The sequence below is a fragment of the Arachis ipaensis genome, chromosome B10 (assembly GCF_059453495.1).
Source record: "Arachis ipaensis isolate K30076 ecotype BB chromosome B10, ASM5945349v1, whole genome shotgun sequence".
NCBI classification, from domain to species: Eukaryota; Viridiplantae; Streptophyta; class Magnoliopsida; order Fabales; family Fabaceae; genus Arachis; species Arachis ipaensis.
The window spans coordinates 18,294,267-18,300,943 of record NC_142435.1 but is presented as its reverse complement, the minus strand read 5'-3'; the positions used below and the strand labels follow the sequence as shown (position 1 = coordinate 18,300,943).

Genomic DNA, 6,677 nt, shown 5'->3' with positions numbered 1-6,677 from the left:
CGTTCTTCGCGGAGTGTAGCTTCATGACTGGACAATTTTGCATGGGGCATGGATAGCGGAGTGGGCCAACAGGAAAAATAGTCGGTTGCGGTAGCTGCACCCCCTTCTAACCTGGGACTTTTTACCGATGGTGGAGTACCGGGATTGGTACGTGGGCTCGTATGGACATCTGCTGAGATTGTCGGGGTACGTTCCTCAACATCCACAGCCACCTGCACCACAACTACCTGCACCTCAGGGTCCACCTCAGCATGCAGTGTTTGAGCCGTTTCCTTATTATATACCACCGCCACCGGACCACAGTCATGGTAGCCATCACACTCAGGGCAGTCACCACTCTCAGCACTATCAGCACAGCCACCACTCTCAGGGCAGTCACCACTCTCAGCACAGCCACCACTCTCAGCACTATCAGCACAATCACCACTCTCAGGACAGCCACCACTCTCAACACTCTCAACACAGTCACTAGGGTCAGTCCGGCCAGCTTCATCAGCCCATACTTACCATTCCTGCAGGTCATGATTGGTTTGACTTTTCCATCGACGGACACGGAGATCAGCAACAACAGCATTGGACCAACGCTGGTTTGGGTGGCTGGTCAGATTTTAGTGTTATGCCTTCACCGTCAGTGTCGACTGACCCACATAGGGGATCAGTAGATATGGCCCATGGTATGCGGGGTCCTGCTTCCGACCACACATCAGGGGGTGCATCATGTGATAATGGTTTTATCCAGCGTCAGTGGGCATACACAGTTGTTGACGAGTTCAATCTCGGTGCATCTGCTCCAGCAGAGGCAGGTGGGTCGGCCGCTCCGGGTGTGGATGACTCAGTTTGAGGTCACCCGTATGACCTACAGACGGAGCGAAATCCACCTGATAGGTATATTCTGTTGCGGTTTGGTCAAGGCATGATGGGTAAGAGACTGAACTGGTTGGTTCGAAAGAAGTGAGCTTGGGTTTAGGATTTTTAGATTTAATTTTAAGAATTAAGTTAATGTAATTCGTAGTTAATTTTTTGTATATTTACTTCACAAAAAAGTTAATGATAATATTAACCTGACATTAAACATCAACGGATAGACTCAAATTGAAAAATACAAACACGACTAATATCAAAAGCATCAACTGACAAAATGCAAATTTAAAAATACAAACACGACGATATTAAATATCATTCACTGGCAAACACAAAGACAAACAAAGACCTACGAACCATCATCTTCACCCGCACCACTCGGTCCAGCACGCTGAAGACATCGACTCCGACTATGACCCTGAGCACCACAGAGACGGCATATCCGAGGACCACGCATGTCGCGTGAGTCCATTTCATTCAAGTATCGAGTCAATTTGGGCCGACCTTTCGACGTTTGCCTCAAGGCGGGATTAACGACCAATGTGGGTCCCTCATAAGCAGGCCATATCTCGGGATCACCTAATGGTGTGAACTCAAATCTATATACCTTACAAACCTCTGTCATCTTGTACACATCATGCACATACAACTGCCAATCGAGACGCTGGTTAGCACAACAAGCAATAACATGGCGACATGATAGTCGTTCAACCTGAAAGTGCCACAGTCACACGTCCGTCGCGCAAGATCAACAACTACCACCTTTCCGCTAGTCATTTTGCGCAACTCAAATACCTCATTTCGTCTATCAAAGCGGTGCAGAACTATATTCCCAGCCTGTTGCATATTTGCTTCTATCGGCTATTGTGCAAATACGGAGTAAGTAAATCCAGCACACTTGTGTTCGTGAGTCTCGACACTCTTCCGCATAAAAAGTTCATTTAACCGATAATATGTTGCTCCGACCAGTGCCAACACAGGTAGATTACGGACACCCTTCAACACTGAGTTAATGCATTCGACAAGGTTCGTCGTCATATGGCCCCATCGATGTCCCTCGTCGAATGCCAATATCCAATGTCTGAGTCCAATGGCATCGCACCACCTGGCATATGCCTCGCGTCGCTCTTCCAACCTCTTATAGTTGATGTTGTACTCTTCTACCGTTCTTGAATACCCTATGTTGACAACAAGCTTTTGCAAGTGAGGGACTTTGAATGCCCTTGGGAAGTTGCTGTCGATGTGCCTTATACAAAACATCCACCATGCTCTTGGAGGTTGCCGGTCACCTCTAGAACGATTTACTGCCGCCTAGATTGACTCATGCTGGTCTGAGATCATACCCACACTGTCTTTTCTAACAACATGCATTCGCAGATTTCTGAGAAAGAAGTGCCACACATCAGATGTGTCCCCTTCCACCAAGGCAAAAGTGATAGGCACAATGTTCTGGTTCCCATCTTGTGCAACAACGACTAGAAGTGTACCTTTGTTTTTCCCGTATAGGAGTGTGCCGTCAACCTGAACTAGGGGCTTGCAAAGCCTGAATGCCCTAATGCATGGATTGAAACTCCAAAATACGCGATAAAGTATTTTTACACCATGCGCCTCCTCATTCCCGTTGTACAGTGGTCGTGTTTCTATTTGGACAACTGAACCAGGCATCTTCTGAACCATGACCGAGAGCCACCATGGCAAGGCTTGGTAAGAATCCTCAAAACCACCGAAAACTTTGGCTATGGACTTCTGCTTTGCCAACCAAGCCTTTCGGTGACTGATGGTATAGTTGAACCTTGACTGGACTTCCGCTATTATAGATTTCACCTTGATGGACGAGTCAGTCTCGACCAACGGCCTTATAGCCTCAGCAACTGTATCCGAGTCCAACTTGGAATGATCTTGTGAAATCGTTCCGATTGTGCACGTGTGCCTATCATTGTATCTGCGTATCTCCCAACAACCTTTTTTTCGTATAAAGTTGGCTCGGATAAGCCAGTCGCACCCACGCCGTACATCTTGCATTTTTCATAGAACGTCTATGGCTCAGACTCATACACATCATAGTCAACTCCTCTAGATATAGTGTAACTTCTAATTGCTGCGACGACTGACTTTCTAGAACTGTATTCCATTCCAATCCGGAACTCTCCGTCCTCATGAACAGCAACGCCTACAGAAAGCTGAAATCATCGTTCATTGATCAATCCAAAGCATAAATTAACAAAAACTTATTATTTAGTCATCACGTACCTATGTTTGCATATTCCAGAAACTCCGGGGCATGCATGGCGTTGAGATCTAACTCACGCATAAAAGGGGAACGTACATCGGTTGACTGCTCGAGGGATAAATCACTACATTCTCCGCTGCTGCCTCAACTCCCACATCACCATCCTCGTCTTCGTCGCCGGCTTCATAAGTGGCTTCGAAGTCCTCTTCGCTATCACTATTTATTACTTCATACACTGTAGTTCTATCATCCTCTATATCTAAATCATTTTGAATCCCTACTGCCTCTACGGTTTCAAACTCAACGTACAGCTCAATCTGTGGCTGTCGCATCTGAGTCTGCCGGTGAATTTGAAACATATTCTGCATACTCATTTCGTCAGTGATCGACATGGTATCAAACTGTATTAGACCACCAAAAACTACAACCGGATTCCGGTACAGAATTCTGCTCACTCTCATTAACGTACTGTTCTCTATGTTTTGACAGAGATCGTTCTGCAGCTCCATTAACGTCATGGTGCATGCAACCACAAACGAAAATGGATTCTGGCATACAAATCTCACTCCCTCATGAGTATTACGTATTATCTCACCGTTGCGATACACCACCAAGTTTGCGGTGCCCTCTATTACACTAACAACACACTCAAAGAATACTCAAAACACACTCTTATTCAGAATGAAAATAGTATCGAGCTCTGCCTTATATAGAGGAGAGCATTTAACACACCCCCACGTGCTGTCTGCCTCAGCCAATCACGCTTTGCCACGTGTCAGCACGCCCCCACGTGCTACCTTAGTGAGCCAACCACTTTGCCACGTTAGCACACCCCCACGTGCTGTCGGTAACACGCCCCCTGCGTGTTGAGCTTGCATCTGACATGTCCACCTAAGGGTAAATACACAAAGTACCCCCATTTCCAGCCAAAACACCACCATCTATTCCATAACCAAATTCTTGAGCCATATTATGAAGTATTGTATTTTTTCCTTTGAATATTATAAAACTATAAAATTCATTTGTTTAAGATAAAATTATCTAGCTAACACAAAATAACATGATGATAAAGAATGTTTTTTTAATTAAACAATTATTATTTATGTGTATATATGTACACACGAATTTTTATACAGTGGACAGATGTATATTTTAATTTTTTAATGAGTCATTTATACACACCAATATGAAACTCCATTGTCATTTCTAACCTTCCGCCGCCTGATTAATTTTTCCGGCGGTGGTGAAGGTCAGGTGGCACGTTATTGTGTGATGTGTTCGTTTTAGATGACACAAAAAAAATATTAAATTTGTTAAAATAAAATTATTCTCACTACCACTCCTCCATTTTTAGTCTTATCCTCACCTTTTCGCTGCTGCCACTGTCGCCACCAGCACAGCATCATTCTCGAACAAACATCCAACACCATGGCATCAACACCACCTTTCACAGCTACCACCTCAAAATCCAACCCCCAGCCCTTCCACTGTCACCCCAGCCATGTCACCTGATGAGCGGATATTTTATACGCTTTTTGGGGTTAATTTCATATAGTTTTGAGTATGTTTTAGTTAGTTTTTAGTCTATTTTCATTAGTTTTAGGAAAAAATTCATATTTCTGGACTTTACTATGAGTTGTGTATTTTTCTGTAATTTCAGGTACTTTTCTGACTGAAATTGAAGGAGCTGAGCAAAAATCTGATTCAGGCTGAAAAAGGACTGCTGATGCTGTTGGATTCTGACCTCCCTGCACTCAAAGTGGATTTTATGGAGCTACAGGACTCGAAATGGCATGCTTCTAATTGCGTTGGAAAGTAGACATTCAGGGCTTTCCAGCAATATATAATAGTCCATACTTTGCATAAGGATAGATGACGTAAACTGGCGTTTAACGCCAGTTCTCTGCCCAATTCTGGCGTCCAGCGCCAGAAAAGGATCAAAAGCTGGAGTTGAACGCCCAAACTGGCATAAAAATTGGCGTTCAACTCCACAAATGGCCTCTGCACGTGAATTACTTAAGTCTCAGCCCAGCACACACCAAGTGGGCCCCAGAAGTGGATCTCTGCATCATCCATCATAGTTTACTCATTTTTTGTAAATCTAGGCTACTAGTTTAGTATTTAAACAACTTTTAGAGACTTATTTTGTACCTCATGACATTTTTAGATCTGAACCTTGTATTCTCTGACGGCATGAGTCTCTAAACCCCATTGTTGGGGGTGAGGAGCTCTGCTGTGTCTCGATGAATTAATGCAAGTATTTCTGTTTTCCATTCAAACACGCTTGTTCCTATCTAAGATGTTCATTCGCGCTTAACTGTGATGAAGGTGATGATCTGTGACATTCATCACCTTTCTCAAACCATGAACGTGTGCCTGACAACCACCTCCGTTCTATATCCGATTGAATGAGTATCTCTTAGATTCCTTAATCAGAATCTTCGTGGTATAAGCTAGAACTGATGGCGGCATTCATGAGAATCCGGAAAGTCTAAACCTTGTCTGTGGTATTCCGAGTAGGATTCAATGATTGAGTGACTGTGACGAACCTCAAACTCACGAGTGCTGGGCGTAGTGACAAACGCAAAAGGATAGCAGATCCTATTCCGGCACGATTGAGAACATGCAGATGATTAGCCGTGCAGTGACAGCGCATTGGGAATCTTTTCACTGGAAGGATGGATGGTAGCCATTGACAACGGTGATCCACCTACACACAGCTTGCCATAGGAGGACGTGCGTGCGTGAATCAGAAGACAGAGGAAAGCAGAGATTCAGAAGACAAAGCATCTCCAAAACTCCAACATATTCTCCATTACTACATAACAAGTAACCTTTAATTTATGCTCTCTTGTTTATTTGCAAATCAACTGATAAACATAATTGACTTCCTGACTAAGATTTACAAGATAACCATAGATTGCTTCAAACCAACAATCTCCGTGGGATTCGACCCTTACTCACGTAAGGTATTACTTGGACGACCCAGTGCACTTGCTGGTTAGTGGTACGAGTTGTGAAAAGCGTGATTCATAATTCGTGCACCAAGTTTTTGGCGCCGTTGCCGGGGATTGTTCGTGTTTGAACAACTGACGGATTATTTTGTTGCTTAGATTAGGAAAATTTTTCCTTTTTTTGGTTTAGAGTCTCTTATTATTGTTCTTGGTTAAAAATATCCTTCTTTAAAACAAGTGTTACATTTACTGCCCAATTGGCTAGAACGTTAGTCTAAGCCCGTGGCAGTTTGGTACACTCTTTTTAAAACCTTTTTCATAAATTATATTTTCTCTATTAAAATTTGTGCCAAACTTTAAGTTTGGTGTTTTCTTGTTGATTTTTCAAAAAAAAAAAATTTTTCGAAAATTTATTTTGGTTTTCTAAAAAATTTTAAGTTTGGTGTTCTTCCTTCATGTTCTTGTGTTCTTGTGAGTCTTCAAAGTGTTCTTGAGTTTTCCTTGTGTCTTGATCTTAAAATTTTTAAGTTTGGTGTTCCTTAGTGTTTTTCCCTTAAAAATTTTTGAAAACAAGGAGCATTAGATCTAAAAATTTTAAATCTTGTGCTATCTTATTATTTTTCTCTCTCCTC

At 42.9% G+C, this 6,677-nt stretch overlaps 1 long non-coding RNA gene across 1 annotated transcript; it reads right to left on the bottom strand.

Annotated features, from left to right (window-relative positions):
* Positions 1–1,037: 1,037 nt before the first annotated feature.
* On the bottom strand, positions 1,038–3,769 carry LOC148579304 (uncharacterized). The gene is made up of 2 exons (XR_015907048.1): positions 3,112–3,769; positions 1,038–3,031 (listed from the first exon to the last, which is right to left on the bottom strand). It is a non-coding gene; the product is annotated as an uncharacterized LOC148579304 (long non-coding RNA).
* Positions 3,770–6,677: the final 2,908 nt, after the last annotated feature.